The sequence below is a fragment of the Meles meles genome, chromosome 9 (assembly GCF_922984935.1).
Source record: "Meles meles chromosome 9, mMelMel3.1 paternal haplotype, whole genome shotgun sequence".
In the NCBI taxonomy this organism is placed as follows: domain Eukaryota; kingdom Metazoa; phylum Chordata; class Mammalia; order Carnivora; family Mustelidae; genus Meles; species Meles meles.
In genome coordinates this window covers 82,197,256-82,214,151 of record NC_060074.1, presented here as the reverse complement: position 1 = coordinate 82,214,151, position 16,896 = coordinate 82,197,256, and the positions used below count along the sequence as shown (strand labels likewise).

Below are 16,896 nucleotides of genomic sequence, written 5' to 3'. Positions count from 1 at the left end.
TGGAAAGCGTGCTGTTCGGATCTGTGCAAAACCCTAAGAGCGGGAGAATCCTGCAAGGCACCCCCTGAGGCCACCCCCCACATTTGGCACCCCACTAGGCCGCAAACACAGAAGCTGACGCTCAGCCGGACCCCTCCCTCAACTCTACCCCTTGAAAGCTCCCCTGCGTGGGGGTCCTCGCAGGAGACACATGGGCGCGGGCCATATTCCCAGATGGCCACGACACGTGCCTGGTGAGAAAGCACTGTAGACCGAGGCACCAGCGCGGCCCGAATCGCCGTCTAACACCGGCCAATTCTCACGAGCTTTCTGCCCAAATCGATATCAATTTGGGCAGAAAGCTCGTGAGAATTGACTGGAAAACCCCCTGCAAATTCGTTTCCGGAGTGCGGGCCCATGGGGCTAACATCTGGGTCTGGCCTGAGGTCCCAAGTGGTCACGGTCCGGTCCCTGCAAGAAAGCCCTTGACGAGCCAGGTACACACGAGGCCAATGCCTTCTGCTACTAAGCCCACTGGGTTGCCCGCACTAGTGCTCGCGAATCAGACCTGCCATGCTCCTAGTCCCTGGCTCTAAACCTTGGTTGGGTTTTCCGAGTCCGTCCCCAGGGGCCTGTCCCTGGAGTCCTCCAGATTGGGGACCCCTGAGCCACACTCCAGATTCTGCCTGCCACCCAGGAGGAAACCGAGCCCTTCTGAGCTGCACAAAACCCTCAGAGCGGGAGGAGCCTGCATCTCCCCCTGAGACCATCCCCACTTTCGGCGCCCCATGGAGCCACACAGGGGCTGACACTCAGGTGAACCCCCTCCCTCAAATCTGTACCCGGAAAGCTACACTCTCGGGGTCCCTCGCGGGAGCCACATGGGCCCCACCTGTGTTCCCGGACTGCCTTAACACACACCTAGCAAGAAAGTGCTCCAGACTATGGGTGCCAGCTCAGCCCAAATCGATGCCCAATGCTGTCCAATTCTCAAGAGCTTTCTGCCCAAATCGATATCGATTTGGGCAGAAAGCTCTTTAGAATTGGCTGGAAACCCCCCCACAAACTCGTTTCTGGCGGCGTGGACCAGCACGGTTACCGCCTGGGCTTGGCCCAGGGTCCTGAGCAGTTGTAGCCCAAACCCACCACAAAGTGCTTTATGAGGCAGGTGCACGCGAGGCCAATGCCTCCTACTATTCATCAGGCCTCCCATGACCCTAGGCCCTCGCTCCAACCCTAGGTTGGATTTTCAGGCTTCTGTCCCCAGGGGCCTGTCCCCCGAGCCCTCTATATTGGGTACCCTGGAGCCACATCCCAGGAGTCTGCCTGCCACCCAGGAGGAAACTCTGCTGTTTGGGACTGTGCAGAACTCTCAGACCAGGAGAAACCTGCTTGCCTCCCTGAGGCCACCCCAAAATTCGGCAGCCTTACTGATCACAAACTCAGAGCATGATGTGCCTCAGACCTTTGTCCTTGACTCAGTCGAGGGGAGCCTGCCTCAGCGCCAGCAGATCGGATCTGCCATGCCAATAAACCCTAACCATAACCCTAGGTGGCGTGGCCAGACTTCCATTCCCAGAGGTCTGACCTCAGCCCTGCCAGATTGGGGATCCCTGAGACTCATGCTGGAACTCTGATGGCTGCCTCAGTCGCAATGTTGCCATTTGGAACTGTGCAGAACCCTCAGAGAGGGAGAAACCTTCATGCCCCCCTAAAGCCACCCCCACCATCCGTGGCCCCCTGGCCACAAAGCCAGATCTGGTGCACTGCTGGACACATGTCCACAACTCAGCCCTAGGGGGATCCTGCTTCAGCGCCAGCAGATCGCGCCTGCCATGCCCCAAGTTACTAACCCTAACCTTAGGTGGAGTGTGCAGTCTTCCATGCCCAGAGGCCTGGCCCGCAAGCTTGTCAGATTGGGGACCCCTGAGTCTTACCGCAGGACTCCACCTGCCACCCAGAAAGGTGCCTTTTGCAGTTGGGCAGGACCTCAGAGTGGGAGAAACCTGCTTGTCGCCTGAGGCATCCCCAGCATCTGCAGCCACCCTGGACACAAACCTGGAGTCCGTCGTGCCACCTGATGCCTGCCCTCAACTCAGCCCACCATGGAGCCTGCCTCAGAACTGGCAGATCGGATCTGCCATGGCCCTAGGCCCTAACCCTAACCCTAGTTTGGGTTTTCTGGCTTCAATCCCAAAAGGCCTGGCCCCCAAGCCCCACAGATTAAGGACACCTCAGTGACACCCCAAGACTGTGCCCGCCACATGGGAGGAAACTGTGTCATTTGGAGCTGTGCAGAACGCTCAGAGAGGAAGAAACCTGCATGCCACCTTGAGGCCACCCCCAGTTTCTGTGGAGCCGCTGGACACAAACTCGGAGTCAGACATGCTGCCTCATGCCTAGCCTCAGGTCAGCCCACCAGGGAGCCTGCCTCAGCACTGGCAGATCCAGCCATGCCCCTAGGCCCTCACCCTAAGTCTACTTTCTGTTTTCAGGCTTCCATCCCAAGAGGCCTGGCCCCAAAACTCCCCAGATTAAGGGCCCCTGAGTGACAGCCCAGGAATCCAACTGCCACGTGGGAGAAAACCATGCCATTTGGAGCTCCGCAGATCCCTCAGAGAGGGAGAAACCTGCATGCCCCCCTAAAGCCACCTCCACCATCAGCAGCCCCCCTGGCCACAAACCCGATTCTGTCACACCTCCGGATGCATTCCCTCAACTCAACCCTGAGGGGAGCCCGCCCCAGCGCCAGGGGATTAGGCCTACCATGCCCCCAGGCCATAACCCTAAATTGTGTTTTTGGGCTTCCTTCCCGGGGGACCTGTCCCCCAAGCTCTCTAGATTGGGAACCCTGGAGCCGCACCATAGGAGTCCACCTGCCACCCAGCAGGAAACCAGTCCATTTGGAGCTGTGCAGAACCCTCAGAGCTGGAGAAACCTGCATGGCCCCCTGAGAACTCCCCCACGTTCTGCAGGCCCTGTCAACAAACCCGGAGCCTGATCCTCACCTGATCCTCATCTCAGCCCCTCAGGCAACCCACTTCAGCACCAGCAGTTCGGGCCTGCCATGCCCCTAGCTCAACTCTCTTCAGGGAACCCTGTAGACTCCAGGCAGACCCGGAACTCCCCTGTCTGCCACAAAGCTCTGGGATCCCCCCCTGCTTCTTCTAAAATTACACTGGCCTAAGGCTTTCATGAGAAAGGGGAAAGGCCATCTCCTGAACACTTAACACCTCCTTTCCTCTTCTGTCCTATTTCTCTCCACTTAACTTTCTACCTGGGCAAACTGTAAATGACAAATCAATGGAACATGTACATGCTCTGACATCTGAATCGTCCGTGGCAGCTTCCTGAGGACTCCTCAGGCAATCAGAAACTAGCGTATCCTACCACAGTGTGTCTGAAAATGATCATCCACAGAGCAAGAGAGCGAAAATCACTCCATTTTACCTCACTCTTCATGAAGTAGAACATGGTCTTCTTTACTGACTTCAATTCCAGTTCGTTTCCATGCAGTGATAATTCCTTTGCTTCAGGGGTAGGATTCCATGATTCCTCACCTGCATAGAACACCCAGAGCTCATCCCAACAAACACCCTCCCTAGGAGCCGTCACACATTTAACATTTCCCCCCACACCCCTGCTCCCTAGCAAACTTCGGCTTGTGCTCTAAGTTTGAGTCTGTTTCCTCATTGGCCTTTCTCCCCACACTATGTTCATCTGTTTTCTTTCTGAAATTCCACAGGCATCAAGTCATAGGGTATTGATCTTGTCCTACTGATTTTCCTTCACTTAATCCACTCTAGACCCATCCACATCTTTGCAGATGGTAAGATTTCATTCTTTTTGAAGCTGGGTCCTATTCCATTCAAAAGATGTGGGAGATTATATATATATATACATATATATATATATATACTCACACAGTCACCAGTGAATGGACATTGGGATTCCCTCCATCGTTTCGCTATGGTTGATAATGCTACTGTAAATATCACGGTGTTTGTACCCCATTGAATGTGCATTTTTGTGCCCTTCAGGAAAATACCTAGGAGGGCAATTGTTCGGTCCTAGGGTTGTTCAGTTTTAAGTTTTTGGAGGAACCATACTCTTTTCCAGAGTGGCTGCAACAGCCCGCCTGCCCACCAACAGTGCAGGAGGGTTCTGCTTTAAGCAGAACATTCTCTGCCAGCAATTTCCTAAGGAGGAAATGGAAAACCTGTGGGATAACCTGACTCACCCAGCATGAGGCAAGCAGTCACTGAAATTCACCCCAGCTTTCCTGACACCAATCCTCTTGAAGCCACCAGAATGCCTCTATCCAGGGGAATTCCAAAAGACTCTCCTTCTGACTTCACCACCCATGAAACTGCAGAGAAAATATGGCATGTCCAACTATCTAGATGGTCTACTGAGTGAAACTAGAAAGTCAAGCTGCCCTTTTAACTCGCCCAAGGCTCCTTGGAATCCTTTTGAATTTTCCCTCTGCCCTCATTGGAATTCTTTGGATGAAAAGACGAATCCATTAGGATACATCACCTCTGACAAAGGACAAGATATCATCCAAGTCTCTATCTGACCACAAACAGCCTCCTAACTCTAGATGCTGGCCATTCCACCACAGCCTAGACCCAATGGAATAAACACAGTTGGTGAAGAAAACACACACCGAGTCAATTTCATCTTCCCTTTCTAATCCAAGGGATTGCCTAGGAAAGAGGTGCTCCAAATACCTTCGTAAGCCAGAAATAAAGAGAAAATGGGATCCCCTGCCACGGACTCCCTGCAGGGAAACTCAGGAACTCTGACACCCACCCTAGATTGCTGACAGCTGCTTCAATTTGACTTTGTGGCTCCACTGAAGACAAGAGAAAATCCCAGGAGATTTGGGGTGAAAGAGAAGTTTTACCTCTCATCCTGCCATGGATGTGACATTGCGCCCAATGGGCCTGCTCTTTTCTCTGAACGCTGACGTCCTGGGACAAGCTGCAGGACTGACTCAGACGCTGATTTCCAAACCTCAGGTCTCGTGGAGCCAGAGTGAAGAAGGGTTGTCAGGCGGGGATAAGCAGGCACCTCCCACCTGAAGCCTGCACACCTGCTCCAGTTCCTGGGAGAAGGAGACACATGCTTGTTTCTTAAGTGGTCATTAACTTACTTCTAAAGCTGACCAATGCCCTTGTCCTTTTGGGAGAAGCAAATACACTCTTCCAAACAAACACTCAACTCCTCGGTTCCAAATGCAGCATGAGTAGGGTTTGATTCCCCCCTGGCTCCAGAGCCCCACCGAGAGGACCCTCCCGACCATCCTGACAGCACATTACCAGCAAACCTGGGAAAACGGGGCACAAGGCTGAGTGGGGGCCTGGCTCCAGGGGTTGTTACCACCACTCCTGAGCCTGCAGAAACAGAGACTATATAGCTCACCACTCCCTCCTGTAAAAACAAGCTGCAGTGCCTCACCTTTCAGGGTCTCTCACCCAGCACCTCGCCACTGTCGTCAGAGCCAACAGGCTGCACTGACTCCTCTTACAGCGTGTTTCCCACTGCAGCTCGCCACTGCCTCCAGTGGTGGCAAGCAGCATTACCATGCCGTCCAGGGACTCTCGCACCACAGCTCACCACTCCCTCCAGTGGCGTGAACCGGCACTGCCGGGCCTTCCAAAGACTAATGCAGCTCCCAACCCCTCCACAGGTCTAAAGCCACATTGGCACTGTCCCTCCAGATTGGGGAACACTGAGCCACACCCCATGACTCCACTTGTCACCCAGGAGGAAACCGTGTCATTTCAAGCTTCACAGAACCCGCAGCAGGGGAGAAACCTACATGACCCCCCAATGACACCCACACGTTGGTGAACACCCTGGCTCTAAATCCGGAGCTTGACACCCAGTCTGACCACCGCCCTCCTCTCAGCTACCCTGGGATCCCACCTCAGCACCAGCAGATCGGGTCTGCCATGTCCCTAGGCCCTAATCTTACCCCAGCTTGGGTTTCAGGTTTCTGTCTCCAGAAGCCTGGCCCCCAAGCCCTCCAGATTGGGGACCTCTGAGCCACACTCGAGAACTCTGCCTGACACCCAGGACAAAACCGTGTCATTTGGAGGTGCACAGAACCCTCAGTGTGGGAGAAACCAACATGCGCCATGAGGACACCCCCAACCTCAGCAGACACACTGGCTACAAACCCAGAGTCTGACACTCTATCTGAACCATGCCCTTCACTCAGCCTCCCAGGATCCCAGCTCGGCACCGGCAAATTTGCCAGCTATGCCCCTGGGCCCTAACCCTAACCCTAGGTTGGGTTTTCAGGCTTCCATCCCCAGAGGCCTGGTTCCCAAGCCTTTTTGGCTTGGATTGAGGGCCACTGAGTCACAGCACAGGAGTCCACCTGCCACTCAAGAAGAAACCATGCTGTTTGGAGCTGAGCAGAACCCTCAGCACAGGAGAAACCTGCATTAGACATGAAGACACCCCAAAATTGACGGACACACTGGCTACAAACCCAGAGCCTGATACCCTATCTGAACAACACCCTCCACACAGTCCCCCGGAATCCCACCTCAGCAATGGCAGATCTGGCCTGCTATGGCCCTAGGCCAAACTTAACCCTAAGTTGGGTTTTCAGTCTCCGTCCCCAGAGGCCTGGTCCCTAAGCCCTCCAGACTGAGGACCCCTGAGTCACACCCCAGGAGTCTGCCGGCCACCCAGGAAGAAACAGTGCCATTTGGAGCTGTGCAGATCCCTCAGCACAGGAGAAACCTGCATGCACCCCTGAGGCCACCCCCACCTTCAGCAGCCCTCCTGGCTATAAACCCAGGCCTGACACCCCAACTGAAACCCTCCCTCCACTTAGCACTCTTATGATCCTGTTTCAACACCAACAGAACAGGCCTGCCATGACCCTAGTCACTAACCCTAATCCTAGGTTGGGTTTTTAGGCTTCCATCCCCTGAGACCTGACCCCCAGGACCTCCAGTTTGGGATCTGGGAGCCACATCCCAGAATTCCCCCTGTCACCAAAGAGGAAACCGTGCTGTTTAGAGCTGCACTAAACCCTCAGCGAGGGAGAAACCTGCATGACCCCCTGATGACACCCCTACCTTCGGCGGACACCCTGGCTCTAAATCCAGAGCCTGACTCCCCAATTGACCACCGCCCTCCACTCAGCCACAGGGGATCCCGCCTCAGCATCGTCATATCGGGCCTGCCATGCCTCTATGCCCTAACCCTATCCCTACGTTGGGTTTTCAAATTCCATCCCCAGAGACCTGGTCCCTAAGCCCTCCACATTGGGCATCCCTGAATCACACCCCCGAAGTCAGGCTGCCACCCAGGATGAAAAGGTGTCCTTTGGAGCTACAAAAAAAAAAAAAAAAAAACCCTCAGAGTGGGAATCATCTATCTGTATGCCCCCTGAGGACACCCCCATGATCAGCGGTGACCCTGATCATAAACCCAGATCCTGATGCCCCATCTAACCCCGACTTCCACTCACCACCCCTGGGATGCTGCTTCAGCACCAGCAGAATGGGCTTTCCTATGCCCCAGGCACTAACCCTAACCCTAGGTTGGGTTTTCAGGTTTCCATCCCCCGAAACCTGACCTCCAGGCTCTCCAGTTTGGGGACCTCTGAGCAATACCTCAGGACTCTGCCTGCCACCCAGGAAGAAACCGTGCCTTTTAGAGTGGCACAAAACACGCAGTGAGGGAGAAATCTGCATGTCCTCCTGAGAACACCCCCCACCTTCGGGAGAAACCCTGGCTCTATATCCGGAGTCTGATGCCCCTTCTGACCTCACCCTCCACTCAACGCCCTGGGGATCCCACCTCAGTACCAGCAGATGGGGCCTACCATGTCTCCAGTCCCTAAACTTACCCGAATTTGTACTTCAGGCTTTTATCCCCAGAGGCCTGGCCGTGACGCCATCCAGATTGGGGACCTCTGAGCCACACTCCAGAACTCCACCTGCCACCCAGGAAGAAACCATGTCATTTGGAGCTGCACAGAACCCTCAGCGCGGGAGAAACCTGTATGCCCCCCTGAAGCCACCCCCACCATGGGTGCTACCCCCTGGACCAGTAACCCCAAGCCTGAAGATCAGCCTCACCCCCTCTCTGAACTCTGTCTCTGAGAGCTAGCCTCAGTGGGAGCCCATAGAGAGCCGCATGGGCTGGCCCTTGGTCCAGGACAGTTGCAAAACACACCTATTGAGAAAGCTCTCCCAGCACTTGGTATGCTCCTGGCCCGATTCGCTGCCAAATGCCGGCCAAGTCTCATGAGATTTATGCCCAGATAGATATTGATTCGACAGAAAGCTTGTGAGAATTGGCCAGAACCAGCGGCAATCTCACTTCCAGTGTTAGGTCCTTCAGGGGAGCCGACTGGACCTGGCCCGTGGTCCCAAGTGGTTGCAGGCCAAAGCTCTGTGAGAAAGCGACCTAAACACTAGGCACACACAGGACCCAGATTGCCTGAAATGCCGACCAATACTGCCCTCTGACTAGCCCCCAGGGGGGCCCACCTCAGGGCTGGCAGATCTGGACTGCCATGCCCCTAGATCCTAATGCTAACCCTAGGTTGGGTTTTCAGACTTCCATCCATTGAGACCTGACCCCTGGCCCTCTGAGCCACATCCCAGGACTCTACCTGTCATCCAGGAAGATACTGTGTCTCCTAGAGCTGCACAAAACCCACAGCAAGGGAGAAATCTGCATGACCTCCAAGGAGACCCCCAATTTCGGTGACACCCTGGCTCTAAATCCAGAGCCTGACACCCTCCACTCAGCTACCCCAGGATCCCACCTCAGCACCAGCAGATTGGGCCTCCCACTCCCCTAGGCCTTAACCATAACCCTAGGTTGGGTTTTAGGCTTTAGTCCCAAAAGCCTGGCCCCAAGCCCTCCAGACTGGGGACCTCTGAACCACACTAAAGACTCCACATGCCACCCAGGAGGAAACCATGCCCTTTGAAGATGCACATAACCCTCAGCATGGGAGAAGCCGGTATGCGCCCTTGAGGATACCCCCAACTCGGTGGACACACTGGCTACAACCCCAGAGCCTGATGCCCTGTCCAAACCACTCCCTCCACTCAGCAACCCTGGAATTCTGCCTCAGCACTGGTAGATTGGGCCTGCTATGCCCCTAGGCCCTAACCCTAATCCCAGGTTGGGTTTTTCTGGCTTCTGTCCTCAGATGCCTCCCCAAGCCCTCTAGATTGAGGGCCCCTGAGTCATACCTGGGAGTCCACCTGCCAAACAAGAAGAAACCATGCCATTTGGAGCTGTGCAGAACCCTCATCGAGGGAGAAATCTGCATGCCCCATGAGGACACCCCCAACTTCAGCAGACGCACTGGCTACAAACCCCGCGCCTGATGCCCTGTCTGAACTACATCCTCCAATCAGCCCCTGGGGATCCGGCCTCAGCACTGGCAGATCAGACCTGCTATGCCCCTAGGCCCTAACCCTAACCCTAGATTAGGTTTTCAGGCTTCCATCCCCCGAGGCTTATTCTCCAAGCCCTCCAGATTGAGGGCCCGAGTCACACCCCTGGAGTTTGCCTGCTACACAGGAAGAAACTGTGCCATTCAGAGCTGCATAGATCCCTCAGTGCAGGAGAAACCTGCATGCACTCCTGAGGCCACCCCCCGGCTATAAACCCAGGCCTGACACCCCATTTGAAACCCTCACTCCACTCAGCACTCCCGAGATCCTGCATCAGCACCAACGGAACAGGCCTGACATGCCCTAGTCACTAAACCTAAACTTGGTTCGGTTTTAAGGCTTCCATCCCCTGATACCTGACACCCAGGCCCTCAAGTCTGGGGACCTCTGAACCACACCTCCGGACTCTGCCTGGCACCCAGGAGGAAACCATACCATTTGGAGCTGCACAAAACCTTCAGTGAGGGAGAAACCTGCATGCCCCTAGAGGACAACCCCGACTTTGGCAGACACCCTGGCTCTAAATCCTGACCCTGACACCCCATCTGATCCCTGCCCTCCACATCACAGTATCAGCATATCAGGCCTGCCATGCCTCTAGACAATAACCCTAACGCTTGGTTGGGTTTCAGGCTACTGTCCCCAGAATCCTGACCCGCAAACCCTCCAGATTGGGGACCTCTGAGCCACACTCCAGGAATCTACCTGCCACTCAGGAGGAAACTGGGCCGTCTGGAGCCGCGCTCAACCTCAGTATAAGAGAAACCTGCATACCCCCTGATGACACCCCCAACTTCGGTGGACACACTGGCTACAAACCCATAGCCTGATGCCCTTTCTGTCCCACGCCCTCCATTCTGCCTCCTGAGGATTCCGCCTCAGTACTGAAGGTCAGCCCTTCTATCCCCCTAGGCCCTAACCCTAACCCTAGGTTTGGTTTTCAGGCTTCCATCCCCAAAGCCTGGTCCCCAAGCCCTCCAGGTTGAGTACCCCTGAGTCACACCCAAGAGTCTGCCCGCTACCCAGGAAGAAACCGCACTGTTTGGAACTGCGCAGATCCCTCAGCGCAGGAGAAACCTGCTTGCCCCTTGAGGCCACCCTACCTTTTGTAGCCCCCCGGCAATAAACCCAGGCCTGACTCTCCATCTGAAAATCGCCTTCCACTCAGCGCCCCTGGGATCCTGCTTCAGCACTGACAGACTGGGCCTGCCATGCTCCTAACCCCTAACCCTAACCCTAGGTTGAATTTTCAGGCTTCTGTCTCCAGAGACCTGGTCCCCAAGCCCTCCAAATTGAGGACCCCTGAACCATACCTCAGGAGTCTGCCTGCCACCCAGGAAGAAGCCGTGCCCTTTGGAGCTGTGCACAACCCTCAGCACAGGAGAAATCTGCAAGCCACCCTGAGGCCACCCCCACCTTGGGCACCCCCTGGGGCCACAAACACAGCCTGACGCTCAGCCTGACCCCCTTCCTCAACTCTTCCCGCCTGGGAACTTGCCTCAACAGGGTCCTCAGGGGAGCTGCTTGGGCCAGCCCATGGTCACAGAGGGTCGCAACACACACCTAGAGAGAAATAGCTCCAAACACCTAGTGCACCTGCGGTCAGAATTACCACACAACGCTGGCCAATTCTCAGGAGTTTGCTCAAATGACATCGATTTTGGCAGAAAGCTCATGAGAATTGGCCTGAGACCCCCGCTGAGCTCGCTTCTGGTGGCAGGGACTTTCAGGAGAGCCACCTGGGTATGGCCCAAGTTCTGGAGTGGTGGAGGTCTGAACCCTGTAAGAAAGTGCTCTAAAGGCCAGGTGCAGGGGTGGACTGAGTCACCTTAGAATGCCGGCCAACCCGGCCCTCTATTCAGTCCCCTGGGCAGCCGCCTCAGCGCTGGCAGTTCAGGCCTGCCATGCTCCTAGGCCCTAATCCTAACCCTAGGTTGGGTTTTCAGGCTTCCATCCCCAAAGGCCTGGCCCCCACGCCCTCAAGATTGGGAACCCCTGGATTGGTGACACAAAAGTGTTGGCTAGATATCCATTGTTCATGGATGAAAAAAATTAATATTGTTTTAATGTCTATACTCCCCTATAGCCATCTATAGATTCAATAAAATATCTATCAAAATTCTAGTGGCATTTTTCATAGAAATTTTAAAAATCCTATAATTCATATGGAGCTCCAAAGGAATGTGAATTAGCCAAAACAATCTCAAGGGGAAAAAAAAAAGTCCTGGAGACTTTATACTACCCGATTTCAAAATACGCTCTAAAGCCATAGAAGTCAGAACAGCATGGCACCAGTGTAAAAACAGACATTGGGCAAATGGAACAGAATGAAGAGCCCAGAAATAAATCCAAACATTTATGGTCAATTGATCTTTAGCAGGTAGCCAAGAACACACAATGAGGAGAGTTTCTTCAATAAATGCTATTGGGAAAACTAGTTAGCCACATACAGAATAATGAAATCAGACCCCATCTCACTCTATAAACAAAAAATCAACTCAAAATGGGTTAAAGATGGGCACATGGGTGACTCCGTCAATTAAGAGGCTGCCTTCAGCTCAGGTCATGATCTCGAAGTCCTGGAATCCAGCCCTGAGTTAGGCTTCCTTCTCAGTGGGAATCTACTTCTTCTCCCTCTGTCCCTTCCCACCATTCATGCTCTTTCTCTTCCTCTCTTTCAAACAGAGAAATAAAATCCAAAATGTGTTAAAGACTTAACTGCACTACCGAAAACTATAAAACTACTGGAAGGAAACATGGGGGATAACTTCTTGATATCCCTCTTCTCAGTGTTGTTTTTGGACGTGACACCAAAGCAACAGCATTGGAAGCAAAAAACAAATGAGATTACACCAAACCAAAAACCTTCTGCACAACAAAGGAAACAATTACCAGAGTGAAGAGACAACCCATTGAAACAGGAGAAAATATTTGCCAACCACACATCTTATAAAGGGTTAATGTCCAAAATACGTAAGGAATTTAAACAACTCAATAGCAAGAAAACAATCCAATTTTAAAATGGGTAAATAAAATAGAGAACCCAGAAATAGACATACAAAAATTGACAATTAACTTATGACAAAGAGGCAAGAATATACACTGGGGAAAGGACAGTCTCTTTAGTAAATGGTGTTGGAAAAACTGAGAAGCCACATGCAAAAGAATGAAATGACTATTATTTGACACCATATACAAAAATTAGCTCAAAAGAGATTATAGACATGAGGGGTAACTGGCTGGCTCAGTTGGTGGAATATGTGACTCTTGATCTCAGGCTTGTGATTTTGAGCCCCATATTGGGTGTAGAGATTAATACCAAAATCTAAAGAAATGGATTGAAGATTTGATGTAAGACTTAAAACTATAAAACTCTTAGAAGGAAACATAGGCAATAAACTCCTCAACATGCATCTTGACCGTGGCAAAAATAAAGAAGTGTGAGTGCATCAAACTAAAAAGCTTCTGCACAGGAAAGGAAACCATCAGCAAAATGAAAAGGCAATCTATGGAATGGGAGAAAATATTTGTAAATAATATATCCGATAAGGGGTTAATATATAAAGAACACACACACAAATCAATAGGAAAAAAAAAAAACAATATGATTAGAAAATGGGTAGAGGATCTGAATAGACATTTTCCAAAGAAGACACATCATTGGCCAACAGGTACATGAAAAGAGGCTCAACATCACTCATCATCAGGGAAACGCAAATCAAAACCTCAAAGGGATCTTACCTCACACCCAAGAAATAACAAGTGTTGGCAGGATATGGAGAAAAGGGAACCCTTGTGCACTGTTGGTGGAGAAGTAAATTGGTGTAGCCACTGTGGAAAACAGTATGGAGGGTCTTCAAAACCTAAAAAATAGAACTATCCTACAATTCAGCAATTCTTCTTCTGGACATTTATCCAAAGAAAATGAGAACACTAATTCAAAGAGATAACTGTACTTCTAATGTTCTGTGCAGCTTCTTTTCAATAGCTAAGATATGGAAACAACATAAGTGTTCTTCAGTGGATGAATGGACAAAGAAAATGTGTTACACACACACACACACACACACACACACGAATACTATTTAACCATAAGAAAAAATGAAATCTTACAATTAGTGACAACATGGATGGATTGTGAGGGTGCCAAGCTAAATGAAATAAGTCAGAGAAAGAAATACCTTATGATCTCATTTGTTATGTGGAATTACATAAAAACAAGCCAAGCTTATAGATACAGAGAATGGATTGGTGGTTGCCCCAGGCAGGGGGTGGAGGGTGGGAGAAGTGGGTGAAAAGGGCCAAAAGTTACAAATTCCAGCTGTAAAATAAATAAGTTATGGAGATATAATGTACAGCATGGTGACGATAATGAAATACTGTATTGCATATTTAAAGATACTAAGAGTCCTTAAGTAAATAAATAATATTTATAAAATTTATAAATGTTTATAAAATATACATTATAGTAACAATGCGTGCTGACAGATGTATACTAGACTTAGTGTGATGATCACTTTGCAATATATACAAGTATCCAGTCATTATGTTGTACACCTGGAACTAATAATAATAAATGTCAATTATACCTTATTTTTTTTAAAAAAGCAAAGAAACAAGAAAGAAAGAAATCAAATTCATCTACCAAATTCATCTACAGAATCAAAACAATCCTTACCAGAATCTGAGATGACTTCTTTGTAGAAGTTGACAAACTGATTCTAAAATTCACATGGAGTTGCATGGGACCCCATATAGCCAAAACAGTCTTGAAAAAATAAGAATAAAGTAAGTAGATAGCCTCGCTGGCATCCCACCTGGCTACTGGTCACAGCTGAAAAGAGTTTGCATAAAATTAATGGGAAACGTATTCTAGGAGCCACACCTGTACAACATTTTAAACTAAACTCTGCCACTTATGGAAATAACCAGATAATAGCCCTTTGTACTCCCATTTTGGGGTGGGGTTGAGGGGGATAGTGGTATGTGATATGGCTGATCGCCAGCATCCTCCCGTCCTGTTGAAGAGACAAGGTGGTTTTGAATCAGACAGGTTATGTCTAAGGGTTTTGGTTTTATGGAATTCGTGGATGAACTTGTACAGAAGCAGACCCCAACAGGATGCCAGGGAACAGTGGGACTGGGGTCCAAACCAGTGCTTCTGAGTGCGGCAGTCACTAAAGGGAGCTATGTGAAGCCAGTGGAATATAATCAGTTGTCCATTTGTAGCTACAACCAGTGTTCCCAGCAGTACCAGACTACCATGCCTAGTGGAGTTATGACTAGAACACAGGCAACAACAGCTACAGTTACTCCCCAAATGGCTATCCCCAGAGCTGGACACGGACATAGGAAGAAGTTGGAGGTAATGCCCCCAGTGACCCCAGGCCGGAGCTCGATGTGGCTGAGGCCAACAAGGAGTTCATGGAACAGAGTGAGGAGCTGTGTGTTCACTGGTAGTCTCTGTACACTGTGTCTTCAGAGATCCCACCATGACATAGCCACGACAAAAACTAGCCAGAATGAACATGATGTGAGGGAGAAGTCAGAATCCTTTTCAAACAAATTGTTGTGAGAACTTTTACGTTTTTTAGAAATACGATTTTTGAGATGTCAGCATCAACTATTCTTTAAATTATGACTATTCCTGCACTACTGCTGTTTTCATTTGATGGTGAACCATTTCATTTGAGTTTGAAAGCCACTATTGAAGAGGACTGAGCAAGGTTGATATTTGTATTTTTGGGAACAAGAATTGTTTACCCAGATAGGGCTACCCACACTCCTGGGGATAAAGACAGTTTAGGATTATTAGCCAAAGTGGATCATGTGATTCGAACAGTTACTAACACTCAGGTTTAGAGCCTTCTCAAGTGACAGGCATTGTAAGTCATCAAGATTACAGTCAGAATACCTGGGTTACGTGCCGTATGTCAAAGAGTGGGCAGTTTCATCTGTGGCATTTCAGGTAACCATCCATGTACAATCCCTCCAGCCCCACTCTTGTGTTTCTTGTCCTTAATTATATAAATTCATTAAGCAAGTATAAATTTATAAAAAGAGAACTCAGGAAACCAGGACTTGATGATTTGCAAAATTCTCAACATATCTAGACTGTGTGATAAAATAATGAGGCTCATCCGATGACCAAGATTGAATGGATCTAGGAGAGGATGTGGAGTGGGTAAGGTGAAGAACAGAATTTGGAATATTAGAGGTGAGAAGAAGAGCCCATCTCTGTATGGTGGGCAAACCACATTCTCGGGGCTGTTACTGAACCACTGCTCTACTGCAGCTGCTTTAGGGTTCCCTTGCGAGGCTAGAGCTTTCCAGTGGGAATAAGGTGAACTTAGTTACCACTATGTCATCTCTGTTACTTGGGGATCACTGAGTACCTGTGGGATGATTGAGGAAAGACCCTGGAGTTTCAATTTGTGCCAGTAGTTTAATACCACACGGTGATGAAATGCTTGGCTTTGGTTTAGTATTAAAGGTTTTAGTCAAAGTCAACACCGGTATTACTAAGAAGTTGGAAATTCATTATTCTTTAATTAAGTCTTTCCTTTCATTTCCTCACTAAAGTATACTGAAAAATTCAAAATGATTCACTTCTCTGTCAGATGATAATATCTCTGAATTTTGAAAGTGCTTGTCACTTATAATCTCATAAACAATTTTAACTGCACTGTTCAAAGATGAGAAAATTTAAAGATACCAACTTTCTTGTCTCCCATGGGAAATTTACCATGTATCTTACACAAGATCAATTTCTATTACTCAGGTGGAAAGCATAATTCTCCAAATTAAGTACTACTAGTATATATCATTTAGTACTTTTTGTGAATAACCCTGTAGTCATTAATATTCTGAATACAAAATTGGCTAAAAAGTAATCCGTAAAGATTCCATTTTGATACTCTAATATCTGAAAAATGGTATAGAAGTTGAAATTAATTACTTTGAACAATTTTTTTAATACCATGAAGGTAAATTACTATATAAACTTCAAGTTCAAAATCTAAATGCTCCTTTTATTAAAACACCACCAATTAATGTATTTGTTACTTTTCAGGAAATAAAGCTGATAAGGGAAGTGAACCAGGGTGCAAAAGGAAATTAAACCACATAACTCTAGGCAGTCCAGAACAGTTCAGAAAGTGAATAAAAACATCACTTGGAAACATCCCAGTATTGTACCAACTAATATTCAGGCACCCAGCCTATGCAGTAGATAGTAACAAATCTATTTTATATAAAGGGTCACTAGGAATGTAGGAATGTAGTCTTGCACAGCAGAAAGCACATGGGACTAAGAATTTGGATATATAAGCTTTAGTTCCAATCCTGCCAGTATGAATTTGGACAAGAAATGAACTCTGGACATCATTACCGGTATGTAGGGGTGAGGTAAACCCTTTATTTCTTTCTTTCTTTAAGATTTTATTTATTTGAGAGAGAGAGAGAGAGC

At 49.5% G+C, this 16,896-nt stretch overlaps 1 pseudogene; it reads left to right on the top strand.

Moving 5' to 3' along the window:
• LOC123950439 overlaps nt 1-14,888 on the top strand; it is a 56,557-nt pseudogene extending 41,669 nt beyond the window's left edge.
• Nucleotides 14,889-16,896: the final 2,008 nt, after the last annotated feature.